General features: G+C 41.1%; 1 protein-coding gene across 2 annotated transcripts in view; it reads left to right on the forward strand.

Annotated features, from left to right (window-relative positions):
* The window catches only part of ZFAT (zinc finger and AT-hook domain containing), a 270,939-nt gene that overhangs the window by 23,002 nt on the left and 229,890 nt on the right, over positions 1–18,047 (forward strand). The gene's annotated exons all lie outside the window — the stretch shown is intronic.

An 18,047-nucleotide genomic window follows, 5' to 3' on the forward strand; every position in this document is an offset into this window, starting at 1 on the left:
CTTATGGGAGGCAGGTCCAAGCCAATGGCCCAACGGACCCCTTGGGCAAGCTTTCTGGCTGCTACAGCCCCACACTCCCAAGTCAAAGCAGCTGGCTTCTGGGGCCAGCATCTGTGACTCTGTGGTGTGCCCTGTGGAGGGCAGGGGACAGTGAGTCTCCACATGCTGCATGCACCCACAAGCACGGCCCAGCTCTGAGGATTGTGCTGGGGACAGAGGCATGCCACACACACATCCAGGTTCTAGCAGCTGTCCACTTTGAGTGGCATGTGGGGTCGCAGCAGGCAGAGGGAGCCTGCTAGAGAGTCCCATTGGACTGCGACAGGATGGATCCAAATATTTGGTGGTCTCCCAGGACATATTTTGTCGTCCTCTGTGGTAATGTCACCATTATCATGGATTGTTATTTGGGATAACATCTGGTTAAGTCTTTCAAGGATCCAGTCAAATTAAACAATGTGCTTCTATCAGAATTAGAATGTCCCCTTCCCCTCCCACCTTATGGGAGCTACGAGTGAATACCCAGAATTAGATGCAGAATCTTTCTATCCATTGGCTCCACATGAACACAGTCTCCCCTATCCTGTCATGCTGTAGGTGCAAGGTTGGGATCAATAGTGATGCCTACTTAAAATCGAAGGACAGCAGATATTCCTCAGCTGACAAATGTCCAGTAATTAAGCTTGAGGGAGAAATTAAATATTACTTGTAATGGAGGCATCCACTGGCCATCCCTGTGTGTTCAACATTTCCTCATAATCCTAAGTAGATACTACACTTAATTTTTATTTTACTTTTTGTAATGTAGTTAATATTTCTACTATGTTAATGTAATTTCAACCATAGGGATCCCTTTTCTAGCCTCCTAGTATCATGCTGCAATTTTCCAGTTAGAAAAAATCTCGAATTTAAAAGCAAAACCTAAAATACAGCTTACACTGATGTGAACCTAAACTAGCACTAATATCCAAAAGAGTTGGTCTTCATTCAGAGAAACAAAGCATTCTGATAAGGAAATTAAAAAAAAAATCCACAGACTAGATAAAGCATCACTTTGAATTTTAGCGCTTTAAATTGAGGGATGGGAACTCTGAGTTGAATTTAGCATTATGAAAAATTAGTTCATTATTTATTGTATGTTCATGATGATGGTAGATGCATTTTGCACCACTTTAAAACAAATGAATTAACCTTTCCCCCACATCATGGATGTTTTTAGGCTCATCAGTTTTCTATCATCTTTGATGTCCACAAATATGATATTGTTGTTTCTGAATGATAGTTAGAAGTGATAACTCGGGTTAGATTTTGTGAACCTTTTTAAATATCTGTAGATCTTTCCAGTTTACAATTAATGAAAGCTCTAGAGAAATAATCTAATCATGATGGAGAGATTGACTAGCCAGTATAATTCATTTGTTCAATTCCAAAACATGTAGAAGTTATTTCTCTCAATCACGCTATTTACAAAGCTCACCTGTATCTTTCGAAAGAGGGGTGTAGTTTAGATATACCCTTCCAATGCTGGAGACAGATCTTATGAAATACAGTGTAAGTTTTTACTATCAAACCTGACTTGTCCTGCCTCTAAAATCAGTAATAGGTGGAGCCGTGGCTTCACCCTCTGTCATGTGCCAGATAGCTGCTCAGTTGGCATGCAGGGGGATTTAAACTGCTGTACTAGATTACTTTACTCATCTTGTTGATTACCCTCTCCCTCCCTCCCTGGTTCTTCTCTCCCCAAAACAAGGAGTGGAGAAGACAGGAAGTGTTTCTTTTCTGTTCTGGCCTTACTCAGGACAGATAGCAAAATTGTGCCCTTAAACACCATTCATATGTACAAAGATGCAAAGGCAAAGAGTTGGCTGGGTTGAAGCCTCTTCAAAACTTCAGTCTCTGTAAGCAGACCTGCAGCAGAACCAGTCTTGGGGCATCCTAAATGAGTGCAGCTGGCCTGTAGTAATGTACCTAATTGGCTATACTGTGACTTGTTAAGAGGAGGTCTGGTGACTCTAAGTCCAGCAGTAGTTCGGTGCCTGCTCATAGCATTCACCCATGGCTGTGATAGAACTGAGGTGAGGCAGAAGCTGATACTTGGCTCCGATTCCTGGATTCTGACTATAGCGCTGACTTCTGACTCCTGGCTACTGACTTCACCCCAGCCACTTGCCTCCGAATATATCAGGAACCTAGGCTTTCTGCTGGATTATATAATATTTTTTTTGCCTTCTATATCTGTTCTTTAGTTCTTCTTAGTGTCAGTTCTAAAACTTTGTTTTCCTCTGACAGTTTTTGTTGTTGTCTGTCTTCACTTCAGTAATCCTAGCCTCATCTCCTAGCTTGATTGTGTTCTTAACTTCTTATTAATCCCTTTAATAACACATGGAAAATACCAGACTCTCTTGTCTCCCCCTCATCTCTCCTGAGTAGACAATATTAGGTTCAGTAGATTCTAGGCCAAGTACAGATAGGGTCAGGGATAGAGGAACCTAAATCAATCCTTGACTGTTTACATTCTTCTCTTCCAACAAACCTATGGCTTCTCCTAGAATCTTTTTCTGATTAAACATTCAGATAACATTATTGGAACCTGCTAGTGTCCCCATGCTCAATAATTCATCTCAGCTTGGGGTTATATCCTTTATTGTTTGCATACAAAATTTTGTAGTTCATATGTGCACTAGTATGTAGGGGCAAACCAAAGCCTTAGCCCAGTTGGTGAGCTCTGCTTGTGGTGATCGCTGGTGTGCCCAGCGAAAGAACTCAGTGCAGGATGAGGGGCTAACAGTTGTTTAGACAAATTCCTGAATATGTTCTATTTTGTATCTTTTTACTTAGTATGTAAATATGCCCTGCTGTGTACACATGTGACAGTATCATTCATGTATCTGGAGCATTATATAGTTAAACACTGCACAGTCTGAGACAATAATGGACTAAGCACTGTATTAGAAGCCACAGCTCTTGAAATCTGCTCCTGGTTCTGACAGATTCTTTGGCCTCAGTCAATTTTTGCAGGTTCGGTAAACAGAGGCAGAAGTTTGCGGCCTGTCTGTTTTTTGTGCTATTTTTTGATGCAGTAAAGCATCTTTTTAAGTATTTCTGTAAACTACCTTAAAATGTGGGTGATGAATAAATAATCCTTTTTGTGTCAAAGGCGCTTATGCTCTCTAAGGGCTAAGCCCATAAACAAGTTTGAGGCTTTTAAAAAGAAGTTGCAGTTTATCCAAGAGCAAATATAGTCTGAAGAATTTTAAGTGATGTCCATCCCTAATTTTTCATGCTTGGATACTTCAAACAGCTTGATAGATTTTATCAAACATTCCACACCAGACAAGTCATATTTAGGCTAGAAATAATTATAAGAAACTGAAATTTAACGGATTTTTTCTCCAAAAGTCAGTGCTGGTAAATAAGGACTTATGATATAAAAAAATGTTTTTCAACCATAACTGCAGTGTCAAGATAATTGATTCAAGTCTGAGTTCTTGCGTTAACTAACATTTTATGGAAGATAATTGAATATTTGCATTATGTTCCCATGAAGAAATTTATTTATTATGAGAACATGGAAATTCTTAAAATTGGGAAGAGGGTGCTAGTAGAACATAACAGTTCCACTTTTCATGCTGATTACCAAACTGCGTGTGGCTTGCTGTGTGTCTGTTCTCTGTAAAGTTCCTAACAGTTTTTAAACTTTTTTCCTACTACAGCTTTTACCATCTCTGAGCATTTACTTCATAACTATAATGTCCTCTAAATTGTTCCAAAATTTTTAGCTGCTCAAGAGAATTTTTAAATGCCTCAGAAGAGAAACCCTTACTGAAGGTGTACAAAATTACTTAAACCCCTTGCCCTGGCTTTTAGCAGCTTAATTTATTGTAGTGCATGGTTTACAAAGCCCCGTTTGTTCCTTTAAAAAAGGTGACCAGTGACTGTTGCACCATATAGCAATACAGGCAGTCCCCGGGTTACGTACAAGATAGGGACTGGAGGTTTGTTCTTAAGTTGAATCTGTATGTAAGTCGGAACTGTATGTAAGCCACTCCTGAAACTGACCGCCAGTTCTGACTTACATACAGAATCAACTTAAGAACCCCAAGCGTCCCCAAGTCAGCTGCTGCTGAAACTGATCAGCAGCTGATTCCAGGAAGCCCGAGGCAGAGCAACTCTGCCTCGGGCTTCCTGTAGTCAGCGCTGGTCAGTTTCAGCAGCGGCTAAATCAGGACGCCTGGGACAGAGCAGCTGGGGTGCTGCTGGGTTGGTCCAGTAGCGCCCAGAGCGGTGCTGCGGGACCAACCGGCAGCGCCCCAGCTGCTCTGCCACAGGCGTCCAGAGAAAAGCCTAGTCTGCTGGGGGGGGGGGGGGGGCGTACTAGCTGCGCCCCCCACCCCAGCAGACCAGGAAGACGCGGGCGGTGGACCGAGACGCACCGCGGTCCCGCCGCCTGGGTCCTCCGCGGCTTTGCTCCCAGTCTCCCTGGTCTGCTTGAGACCAGCAGACCAGGGAGACGGGGAGCAAAGCCTCTGAGGACTCCTCCCCCCCGCGGCTTTGCAAAGTCTGGGGAAGCCGGCAGCAGAGCAGCCCAGGCGGCCTGGGCTGCCTCGCTGCCCGAGCCCCCCCGCGGCTTCCCCGAGGCTTTGCAAAGCCGTGGGGGGGAGGGGGGAGGGACTCGGGTAGCGGCTTTGCTCCGCGTCTTCCTGGTCTGCAGGCCAGGGAGACACGGAGCAGCTTTTCTCGCCCGGAGTACACGGGCAGCGGGACCGCGAGGTCCCGCAGTCCGTGTACTCGGGGGCAGCCCCGTTCGTAACTGCGGATCCGACATAAGTCGGATCTGCGTAAGTCGGGGACTGCCTGTATTCCTTTAATTTTTTTATATTCCATTCCTTTTGCTTTTAGTCTAATATCTACTTTGTAGATGAACTTCAAAAACAATGTTTCAGTTTTTGTGAAAAGTGCTAACTTTCTCTCCTGATTAGTAAGTTTGAGTCGCATTTAATTTAAGTTCATGTAATCTTTCTGGGTTTTAGCAATCAGACTTCTTTCATGTTTTTGCTTACATAAGACTTCTGGTGTTCAGCTATTTGACTCCTTTTGAAAGACCTTGTCTGTGGCAACAAAGTAATAAATTGACTCTTTGTAGTTCTGTGTAATAGCAGTTATCTTTCAAATCACTAGCTGGATATAATGATCATGCTTAATTCAGGAGCTATTGTTTCTTCAGTATAGAAAGTGATTTTTTTTCAAACATACATGATATAACAAATTAAGCTCTCCTGCTGCACTAATTAATAATTTTAATGTTGACCACGTTCATTTTAGCTTCAGTTCTGCACATAGTGGTCAATATACCTGTTACTGAATTTAGAGTTGGAATAAATTATAGGTCATGATTGAAGGTGCATTGAAAAAAAACTGTATGAAGAAACTTGCACTTTGCTAGATATTACAGAACTCTTTAAATTGGTGATGTTCTATCATGAATTCATCTTCATTAGCATGAATTAATCGAGAGTATTTAAAGTAGAACAAAATATGCCCAGAGATAAGAGCTCTAGTACGAAAAAAGTTCAAGAACTCCTAGAACCTAGATTGCTTTATAGAGAAAGGAGAGGCTACAAACCACATGCTGGGTAGTTAGGTAGTAAGCATGAAAAGTAAATAAAAGTAAAATCATTATGTTCTATTAGGCTCTTCCCAATTTTAAGAATTTCTATGTTCTTCTAACTATGGGATCACAATGCAAATATTCAATTATCTTTCATAAATTATTAGTCAACTGAAATAAAGTAAAATAAGATAACTGAACTCTGACTATACATGCAGTCCCCGGGTTACATACAAGACAGGGACTGTAGGTTTGTTCTTAAGTTGAATTTGTATGTAAGTCGGAACTGCTACATATTGTAGGGGAAACTCTAGCCAAACATTTCTCCAGAGCTCAGTTTTATTCTCCCACACCTCACTTCCCTCAGACCTTTATTCTCAAGCTGAGGTGTCTGCTGCGAAAAGCCGCTCCGCATCTCCCTGGTCTGCTGGGGGGAAGCAGCTAGTGTGGGGTTGCCTCACTCCCTTTATAAGTAGGGATCCGATGTAAGTCGGATCCATGTAACCCGGGGACTGCCTGTACTCTGGATTAATAGTCAATTGTCTGTTGCTCACTTGGGGAGGGTATCAAATGCATGTTTCCTAATTCATAAGTAAAGTGAGTGCTTCTCGATAAAAACTTTGGTAGTTTTCTATTGTAGTCAAGATAAAGTACAGGCTCTTTTTCTTGGGAGTCAGGGGAAGTGTTACACTTAAGCAATACAACATTTGTTTGCACTCTTAACTCCTTTCACAGTGTTCACAATACTTAGCGACAAAGACACAATTTAGCTTCTATATCAGAATAGTGTCCATACTTAGAATTATCATTTGGTCTTAAGAGTCTACAGATTCAAAATGGTAGAGCATAGCTATTGAAGAAAGTCAGAACATGCTGCCTACTCATATTCAAAATTGTGTACGAAAAAAAATTGTCCAGCCTGAATTTTCACAAAGCTTTAATGCTTAAGTACCACACTGGCATGTAACTTTACTCGAGGACAGACCATTCAATTTGTTTCACACACCATTCCATTGATATTTTTTTAAGTCAAACTCTTCCTTAGGATTGACCATTTTAATATGCTCAATACATTTTTTTGGTTGATGTTGAATTTGATAAAATTGCCTGGTGATATGGTGGGGGGTGGTACTGGGAGAAACTGTCATGACATTGTAATAACCTTTTTTTTTCTCTCTCCTTTAGAAATAAGAGTTAAAGTAGAATGTTGTAAAAAATGGTTCACTGCAACTTAATGGTCAGCAGCCTAATTAGTCAAATACCATGTGCTTACCTTTGCATGAAATAACCCATTTCTTTCCAATTTAGAATTGGACCTTGTGATTCTAGAACAACTGAAGGAGCTTTTTCTTGTAAATGACCACTGGCTTTTTAACTATTTAACTCAAAAACAATGAAGGTCAGCATGGTATCCATAACAACTGCATGTAGTTTCCTCGTTAATCCTGGTTTAGCTGTGGAACAGCTAGAATCACCTACTGCTAAAATACTAATTGTCATTTTCACAATGAAAGCTTTTTATGTAAATAGAATGTGATTGTGTTTCAGTAACTGAGACACCTTAAATGTGTATGTGATGGATTGGATCACAGAAATCCACTTGAGGTTGTTGCCTGATGTGTTTGATCAAGTTACTGACACATGCTTTCCTGCCCCTGGAACTCCCCACCATCCTGTCCTGCTGGTCCAGAAGCCCTGGTCTCCCCCAGCCAAAGCAGAGTTGGGGTTATAGCTTTTATCTGCAGAGCAACACAGACCATGAACCAGTTCAGCTCTGTGAGGACTCTGCTATAAGGCCATTGGTAGCACCCAAGAACCCAATTCTTAAAAGGGACCAAAATCCCAAATCAGTTTTTACCTTGTGTAAAAGTTTTACACATAGAAAGCTCATAAAATGTTTTCCGCCTTTATCAGTGAAAGAGAGAGATGCATACTGGTTTCCCTCCCTTTCCTCCATAACCATTATTTGCATTCGGCTTGTTATAAACAAGTGTTTTCATTAAGTATAAAAAGTAGATTTTAAGTGGTTGTAATGGAAACAGACAAATCAAAATAATTTACTAAGCCCAAATAAACGGACTATGTCAGAATCAGGTTCAACATTCCATATCAACATTTTTTAGTTACAAATAAACAAAAGATGATAGCTAATTTTAACTAAATAACTTGTTATATGCAAATCCTTACCCTAAACAATTGCTATTTCTCAGATAAAATGCTCCAAGTCAGAGTTGATTTTTTTTCAGATCTGGGTCTACACCTTTTTAGAGTCTTTTCTTTTCAGGTTTCTTCAAGAGAATGTCAAAGGCCAGCTTAAAAACAGAGATCTGGTTGCTTTCCATTCCTCCAAGTCTGGAATCCTTTGTCCAGTTTCCCCTTGGGAAAGTACTAGATTCAAGATGGATTCCAATATTAGGTGGCACAGTCACATGTTTTTCTAGAACCAGCCACAGTTTGGGCTTAACAGGAAAAATAAAACCATTCACAGGTTGTTGTTTTGAGTACTAAGCCATTAAGTTCCTAAAGTGTCACTAGTAGCCCTCATAAGCACATTTAGAATTAAAACAGATTCACACTTCATATTTCTAACTTCACATACTAGAATGACGTGGACAAAAATAGAATCTACACATTTGGCAGATTATAACTTGAAATTTTGAAAACTGATATGTTACATGATGCATTTTGCATAAAGCATCTTTGAGTTATGCATATTCATAAGGGAATTTTCATAAAGCATGGTGGGGCCCTGAGAGAGTGCAAGACAGAATTTAAATGTGCACAGTTGGTGGGTGCTTATGCTTAGAGTCCTTTGTTTTTGAAAATGCAAAATAACATGAAATAAAACTCAATTATTAAAACACAACAAAAAATTCACCTCTCAATGACTGCTTCTGCCCAACTTCCTGTTTGTGATCTGGTCAGGATTTAAATGCCTCAGGGTTGAAGCACTGCTTGGTTTTAATCATAGAACCATAGAATTGGAAGAGACCTCAGAAGGTCATCAAGTCCAGCCCCCAGCTCTAGGCAGGACCAATCCCAACTAAATCAACCCGGCCAGGGCTTTGTCAAGCCGAGACTTAAACACCTCTAGGGATGGAGACTCCACTACTTCCCTAGGTAACCCATTCCAGTGCTTCACTACCCTCCTAGTGAAATAGTTTTTCCTAATATCCAACCTGGACCTCTCCCACCACAACTTGAGACCATTGCTCCTTGTTCTGCCATCTGTCACTACTGAGAACAGCCTCTCTCCATCCTCTTTGGAACCTCCCTTCAGGAAGTTGAAGGCTATCAAATCCCCCCTTACTGTTTGCTTTTGCAGACTAAACAGACCCAAGTCCCCTCAGCCTCTTGGGATTCTTCCGTCCCAAGTGCAGGACTCTACACTTGTCCTTGTTGAACCTCATCAGATTTCTTGTGGCCCAATCCTCCAATTTGTCTAAGTCACTCTGGACCCTATCTCTGCTCTTAAGAGTATCTACCTCTCCCCCTAGCTTAGTGTCCTCTGCAAACTTGGTGAGGGTGCAATCCATATCCTCATCCAGGTCATTAATAAAGATATTGAACAAAACTGGTCCTAGAACCGAACCTTGGGGCACTCTGTTAGAAACCGACCGCCATCCTGACATCGAGCCGTTGATCACTACCCGCTGGGCCCGACCTTCTAGCCATCTTTCTATCCATCTTACTGTCCATTTATCCAGTCCACATTCCCTTAACTTGCTGGCAAGAATATTGTGGGAGACCGTATCAAAAGCCTTGCTAAAGTCAAGGTATATAACATCCACTGACTTTCCCACGTCTACCGAGCCGGTTACCTCATCATAGAAGCTAAGCAGATTGGTCAGGCACAACTTGCCCTTTGTGAATCCATGCTGACTATTCCTAATCACTTTCTTCTTATCCAAGTGCCTCAAAATGGATTCCTTAAAGATCCCTTCCATGATTTTTCCAGGAACCGAGGTAAGACTGACTGGCCTATAGTTCCCTGGATCGTCCTTCTTCCCTTTTTTGAAGATGGGCACTACATTTGCCTTTTTCCAATCATCCGGGATTTCTCTCAATCTCCATGACTTTTCAAAGATAATAGCCAAAGGCTCCTCAATGACTTTTGCCAACTCCCTCAGAACCCTCGGATGCATTAAGTCCGTACACATGGATTTGTGTACGTTTAGCTTTCCTAAATAGTTCCTAACCTGTTCTTTACCCACCATGGGCTGTCCATCTTCATCCCATCTTGCGTCACTTAGCGCAGAAGTCCAGGAGCCAGCCTTCTCCGTGAATATTGAGGCAAAGAAAGCATTGAGTACTTCAGCTTTCCCCACATCATCTGTCACTAGGTTACCTCGTTCATCCATTAGGGGCCGCACACCCTCTCTGATCTCCTTCTTCTTGTTATCCTTTACATCCTTAGCCTGTTGCAATTCCATTTGCGCTTTCGCCTTCCTGATAACCCTCGGCATTCTCGAGCTATACATTTAAACTCCTCTCTGGTCATTTGTCCAAGTTTCCACTTTTTGTAAGCTTCCCTTTTGTGCTTAAGTTCACCAAAGATTTCCCCTGTAAGCCAATCCAGTCTCCTACCATGTTTGCCTCTCTTGCTACGCGTCAGGATGGTTTCTTTCTGTGCCTTCAATAAGGCTTCTTTAAAATACTGCCAGATGTCCTGGATTCCTTTCCCCTTCATGTTAGCATCCCAGGGGATTCTGCCCATCAGATCTGAGGGAGTCAAAATCTGCTTTTTTTGAAGTACAAGGTATGTATTTTACTACTCTTTCCTTCCTTTGGTCAGGATCCTGAAATCTACCATCTGATGATCACTGCTTCCCAGGTCGTCACCCACCTCCACTTCCCCTATTAGTTCCTCCCTGTTTGTGAGCAGAAGGTCAAGCTTTTGTCCTTACTCCCTTTACTCACTGCGGGATCTCTTTTCTCTTTGGGGGGCGATGATGAATTGGGAAAACAAAATAAGGTATTCTGCAAAAATGAGAGATTTTATGAGGAGAATTTCATGGAGCTCTGCTTATGCTCCTTTTTTGTTTGTATTTTGCTTATCAAATTGACAGTTTCACAGTAAAGCAGGTCTTCAATCATGCATATACCAGCCTGGTAAAATACTTTTATTCAAAATTCTCTTAAGCAGGAGTACATACTGCTAAACTTAAAGTAGCTGAATTAGTTTTAATTGAGCACTGTTTCTAAACCTGATTCTAGACTAAATGCTAGACTCTATTTTGCTTAAAATTAATAGATAGTAGGGCTCCAATCATTCTCCCGTAAGTAAAAGGCAAAATTCCCATTGAGTTTTACTGACTGTAGGATCTGACCTTTCAGTCCTGATTCAACAGTAGGTTGTGCATAGACAGACTCCTGCATGGAATCCCATAGAAATGCATATTCCTCTGCATCAGCACAGGAGTCCTGCACTTCAGGATTAAGGGCTTAATAAGCAAATAAAAATACTTTTAATAATGTGGTGCTATCTTCTCCGTGTCCATTTTCCTTTGCTTGCTTTGAAAACAGAATTGAATTTTTACTCCTTACAGTTAGTGAGGTGCTCTTAAGGCTATGTCAGAATTAGATTCAACGCTCCGTATCAACATTTTTTAGTTAAGCTTTGATTGCACGATCTTGGACTGACTTTACATCTTCACTTGTTAAAAAAAGGGGGGGCACTTTTAAAATTCCAGTTTCAGTGTGCAGGACAAACAAACTAAAATCTTGATTTTTAAACTGAATAAATATAGACTGGATGGTGAGGTTAAATAATGCCACAAGACTATTTTTTTAATTATGCTTTTTGTAATACAGCCACACTTTTTCAGTTCGGTCACTTCTTCTGTGCTTAATGAAGTTAGGAAACTAGTGCAGTTGTTTATAGGAGGTTACATTCTTTGGAGAGCTCTGGGGAATGAAGGCATCATGGGGTGAACACTTTTTAAAGTACAGGGTGCACTTTTAAAAATTGAGTTCACAAATATTTTTGTGTGTTTACTCCATAACTTTCAGCTGTTTCTTGTAGATAATTGTGATCAACAGTTGTGCTTTCTCAAGCTACATGAGCTTTCAGCAAATGAAGTATGTTGTTGTAATTGGTGGAGCAATAAATCTGTAGAGGTGCCATGGAATGTTATTTTTATCAACTGTCTTTTTTTTTTTTTTTCTTTTGAAGGTTATTTGCATTGCTGTGAACTCACACAGTATAATATTGTATTGTAGTCTGTTGTTGTAAACATCCCCGACTGGAAGCTGTAAGACACATTCTAGCTTTCAGTCAGATGTTTGCTGCATCCGGCTATTCATGGACAGCATCGGAAGGAAAAGATTAGTTATAAATACATGTAATGTTAAAACTAACTTGTATGTATGATTGTGGCTTCTGTTAGAATACATGGAGGAAAGAGCAGAAATCTTAGACACGGTGTGTACTTTTAATTTGTTAAAGTGGCTTTTTATAACTTCAGAAATTGCAGTCCCAAAGACTTATTTCAGTAATGTCAACTGCCAATCCCATATGTAAGATGATTTTTTTAGCAAGTGCAGTGAAGGTGTGGGTTTGTTTTGTCATTGAGTTCCTGCTCTATTAAGTTTCATTGAAGCCTGTTTGCTGTCATTTCTGCCAGTAGAGCCATCCCACCCATAGGATGGTTTTGGGGGAGGGTGACATCCTGGGTCCTTCACTTTGGGGGGGCCCTGCAGCAGCTGCCCCAACTATCATATGGATGGGATGGTTTCCTATATTGATAGGAGCCCTTGGGGTCCACAGCAGCCCAGGGTTCACTGGAGAGCAGAGGAGAGGAAGGCTGGTATCCTTGCATTCACCACAGCTGCAAGAGCCTAGGAAGAGGAGCAACACAGAAGCATGTGCCACTCTGCTGCTCATTTCCCAGCTGAGTTGCTCTGTTTTACCATGGTGGTAGGAAGCAGAGTGCTCCATCCCACTCTTCCCCCCCCCCCCCCCCCGCCCTCCCCCAATGCAATGTAGTGGGTCATGGCACTCTGCTTTCCACCACTGCAGTGAAACGGAGCTACCAGCTGGGAGATAAGCGGCATAGGCTGCTGCATCGCTCTGCTTACTGGGCTCCTGCCATCATGGTAAGTGCGGGGTAAGAGGATGACCCCTGCTGCTGCCTTGTGCCAGACACCCCAGTGATCTCCAAGGTGGTGCAGCTCCAGGAAGGAGGAGGAGCTTGGGGAATGAGGCAGGGCCAGGAAGTGTTGGGGGTGCCTCATGCTCCTGTAGAGACAGCTCTGTCTGCCAGTTTGCATGAAAAAATCCTAAAAGGTTAAGTCCATGGATCTTTTATTTAAAAATGTTAAAAAATCCGTATCCCTTTCCAGCAGCTTTATATTGGTTAAAATGTCCAAAGTGATATAAAGGGGCCTTAAAAATCCTGATTCTGATGGAAAGAATTCTACTGATTCAAGCACTGTATGCTTTCTGCAGAATCCAGTTTGAACTAGTATATACAGTTCTCTCCAGGTGATGGTCTTCTCTAGGGGTGTGTCTCTACAGCAGGGCTTAGCTCAATTTGCGTACCTTATTTCAAAATAGCTTGTTTCAAAATTGGGAGCATCTACACAGCACTTACTCCAAAATAGAGCACTCTTTCTCTGACTTCTCTTAACCCTCATTGTACGAGGAGTACAGGAGTCGGCATAAGTCCTCCTCCAATTTGACAGTATTTCAACTTTATTTCAAAATAACCGCCTGCTATGTGGACGTGGATTAAGTTATTTCAAAATAACACTAGATATTTTGAAATGTTGCTGTGTAGACGTACTCTAGCAGTGTTGCAGCCTGCATGGATTTACCAAATTGATCATCACTGTTTCTAGTTCTAGAAGATCTGTGGTCACCCTACCCTATAGAATGTTATATATATTCCTTGGCCTGTAGTAGTGCGTGAACTTAATACAATTAAACATATTGCAAGAAAGAGCCTTATTTGTCACAGAGGTATCATCTTCAAAATTCCTAAAGGGGAGGAACAGCTTATTTGTGATAACTGGAGAGGAATGACACACCTATCCATATTTGGAAAAGTGTTATAATTGGTGTTCAGATTCTTTTTTCCACCTTGAGAAGCTTAGAACACCAGCAGATGTCTTTTTAACTTCATTGATTTTTAGAAAAGAACTGTGTAGTATCCATATGGAAGCCTGCTGGAAGATCCTAGGGCATGGAATTCCAGCAAAAACTTTTCATTTGATAGAAGTTTTTTGTATGAAGAGTCTACGTGTTCCATCAGGAGAGAAAGCAGATACACAGAATGTTTTAAGATGGTTACTTGCATAAAGCACAGGTGGATGCTATTTCCACTGTTCATTGCCATAAACTTTTGTGATGAGAAGATCAATGGCTGTTGCCAGGTGCACTGGTATAGTTTGGGCAAGAGAAAAGCTGGGAGATTTTGTTTTTTTGCAGATGATAGTCATACTGGTTGCCATTTGGAGTGGAATTTGAAAAAGAAAAAAAAAAACCTGAGCGTAAAAGCAGAAGCAGCTGAAGTAGGACTTTGTATCAATACTGAGCAGATCAAGCCCACAAATAGGAGGGAATGGTATGAGTGGAGAAGAGGACAACACTGCTGATGGCATCATTGATCTTGGAAGTACAATATGTGCTAATGGTCAAAGTTGCTAAAGAAACAAAGGCCAGCATTGGTGAAACGAGTGGATCATTTTTCCATTTGTCCAGCGTCTAGAAGAAAGTAAAGCTACATCTATATACCAAAATATGATTGTACGATATTGTTGTCCTCCAACACTTTAATATGCATTAGAAACATGGCACACATCAAGAAGTTCAGTGTATTACCCCAGTGTTTAAGAACTGCCTTGGAAATTAATTGAAGCAATTGTGTAAACAGAGAAGTGTTGTTTGCGTGGGTCGGGATGCTGTGGACTCAATACATGACCAATGATTGTTGTGGCTTGGCCATATTATCAGGCTATCAGATGGCAGAAACACAGGTGATTCCACCAGGAGAAAAGAGAAGTCATGGACACACAGAATGACCTATCTTAGGACAAGCGAAAGGATGCTACTGTCAAGTAGACTGCTTACCATGGAGTCAGACATCTTGCTGTGGAAAGTCAGCAGCTGAGGAAAAAATAGGTTACTTCATATGCCACTAAGTTAGTTAAGGGGGAAGGAAGAAAGCCTTGCATGATATGTGGGTTTTTTTTGTTTTTGTTTTTTTTATTTTAAGGAGAGAAGATGAGTGAGGTAGTCTTTTATTGGGCCAACTTCTGTTGCTGAGAGACGAAAAAAGATTACCTCACCAATATTGAGTCTCTAATATCTTGGACTGACAGATACCACAGTATGACACATTTATTCTGATAAGTCACAAAATACTTACAGTACACCCTGACTATAATAAATTGTGTCATCATAGAGCCCTGCTGCATGGAGAGGGTTGGGATAGTGGTGGCTGATTGTTCTTCTAGCCCTGCAGACTTTGAGCCACAACCGTAATGCTCAAGGTGAGGTCCAGGGACTAAGAACATAAGAACGGCCATACTGGGTCAGACCAAAGGTCCATCCAGCCCAGTACCCTGTCTGTTGACAGTGGCCAATGCCAGGTATCCCAGAGGGAGTGAATCGAACAGGTAATGATTTGTCCAGCATCTAGAAAAAAGTAAAGCTACGTCTGTATACCAAAATAAGATTGTACAAAATGACTAGTTCATCGTTGCTGAAAGTGTTATGAATAGTGTTCTCACAAGAGCATTGTGCACATCACATGCACCAATTTATTTTGAAAAGAGTTCTAAAGAATTGATATTTTAAAAAATCGGCCTATAAGTGCTTCAAATATTCTAGGTACAGCAGCAAAATTCCAGCATTATTAAAATTTATCAACGAACTCAGCTGGTCATTTATAAAAACTACTTTCCCACCCATGAGACTGAGAAGGAAGTAGTATTTTGCTTTCTTGGGTTAGTCTCTTCCCTTTCCGTTTACTTATGTGGATTTCTCCTTTAAAGGAGTATTGGGGGAAGTGTTATGTGAGGCTATGTCTACACTGAGATAATCTCCTGGGGGGGGAGGCGGGGAAGCTGAAAGGTGGTATGCAAATTGCAATTTGCATATCTTTTTCTGGAAGAGGCTTTTCTATACTGGGCCAAGTGTAGGAAAAACCTCCTCTTTCGGAAGAGCCCTTATTCCTTACAAAATGAGAAATACAGGGCTTCCGAAAGAACATGCCTGCTTTTTCAGAGACTGGTCTGAAAAAGCAGATGCATTTCCTGGACGTGGCGCAGTTTTTCTGGTATACCGTAGTGTACACATAGCCTGACTGATTCTGTTACCTACACGGTAACACTTTATACCAACTAGAGCAACATTTTTGGCTAAACTTCTTTAGCTCTTTATTTACAAACATTTTTTTTATTTTCAGTTACTTAAAAAACAGCTAATTCATTCAAAGTTCTCAGTTTTTAATATTATGGGGGCATCTCCCTCCTCTTAGCCTCTTCAGATGTTCGTGATATCTCACACTTGCAAAATGTCATTTGACACTGTCAATATTACTTGTATGTATGTGTGACCCTTTTTACTCACTAACAAAATTCATAATGGTTTATTCATTGGAGCAAGGTCTATTGGGATCTCTTTTATTTTTAAGCAGTGTTGAGAAATCTAGACTGCAGGCATTGGAAAATTAATGATTTGCTAACCTGTACTGAGTGATCAGATGTAGCATACTGTCATATGATTTCATTCTGTTACTCACAGCTCTCTCTTATCTAGCCATTGGCATGAAACATGGACAGTCTAAATGTACTAAGTTGCTATTGACTTATTTTAGTGCTTAATGTTTATACAGAGCTTTACATCTTCATCAATTATGTCTGCACAATATTTTGAACATCATTATAAGGGTTTATTTAAATGAATAGGATCTATCCCACTTGCTAGCTTATACAGATGTATTGAAACAATTTTGAAGTAATATAAAAGTCTTTAGTTTACAGGTGCAGGGAGAACTCAACAATAAGGTTGGCAACTAACTCCTTAGCATGTTTTGCCCTGAGAATTCAGAACAACCTGTTACTTCATTTTGATATAATACTTGGGTTTGAGGCAAGTTGAGAAGTCAGCTTTACTGTGAAGCTACTCATTTTCTCTTAAGACTCTTCATTTTTTTTTTCTTGAACATAATCTTCTGTAGCTCATGGTATCTTAGTCTTTCCAAATGTGAGCTGGTAAGGGTATTTTTTGGTAACTTGAATTGATGCAACACTTGTTTATAGTAACTTTGAAGTGTTGGTATGCATTAACTTTCATTGCTGCAAACATAATAGGAAACATTGAAAACAAGGTCAGTCTTTTAAATATTTAACTATAAACTATTTTAAATATGTTCTATAACAAATCTGTTCTGAAAAATGTCATGGTAAAGAAGCTCTGTGCCATATAAAGCATCAATATCCGGTGTTCAGTCGTGTTTGTGAAGAACATTTTAAAATTCAAAATAATTTTTCTCATTTATACTATTCTAAACTGTAGAAAAAAATAAGGGTAACTGGAAATACTGACACGCCTCTCACTAGAATACTGCTACTATGGGTTTGGGGAAGGGCAATATTTTTTAAAACATCACATTTCCTGGGGGACCAGAGATGCACCTCTCCTCACCCCAAAAGCCCACCCCTCTGGCTTTGTTGATCAGGGCGGGGGAAACAAGCACTGGAAGGCCATGGGGGAGAATGGAGGAACTCTGAGCAATCTGGCTGGTGTCTCCCTGTGTTTGATCACTTGCTTTGCTGTCCTAGATCTTGCTCGAATGTTGCATGTGTGTGACCACAGCACATAATGCAGTCAGTAACCTGTGACTGCCCAATGTATAATGTGCTATATTCAAATAGGAGCTGGGGGAAGAGAGTGCATCAAAAGTACTAATTCTAGATCCGGAACAGTTGGGCCGACTCTTAATTCTAGACTGTTGCAGTGCATTCTCCATGGAGATACATTTTAAAACCATTTGGAGAATGAAGCTGGCATGGAATGAGTGGCTCGCTGTGGGGCATCTTGCTGAAAGCATATGATGTCCAGCGTGCCAGAATTTGCACTGGTTGCTAGTTGGTCTTCAGGTAGAATTGGAGTTGTAGGGCTTTACGGGTCATAACCACCAACGCGGCTTGGGATCACCACTCTCGTTCAGCTTACTGCCACAGTTGGAGTCAGCAAGACTATGTCTACACTGGCGGGTTCTTGCGCAAGTATGGCCATTCTTACGCAAGAACCTGCAGAGCGTCCACACTGCCCACCCTCTCTTGCGCAAGATGATTTATAGTACGGCATGGTAAGAAGGCTTCTTGCACAAGAGCTATGATCTTTTCTTACAAGTGTAAGCTCTCTTGGCCAACAGCTCTTGTGCAAGAGGGCAGTGTGGACGCACTGCAGGGGTTTCTTGCGCAAGAA

This window comes from Pelodiscus sinensis, chromosome 2 (assembly GCF_049634645.1).
Source record: "Pelodiscus sinensis isolate JC-2024 chromosome 2, ASM4963464v1, whole genome shotgun sequence".
NCBI lineage: Eukaryota > Metazoa > Chordata > Testudines > Trionychidae > Pelodiscus > Pelodiscus sinensis.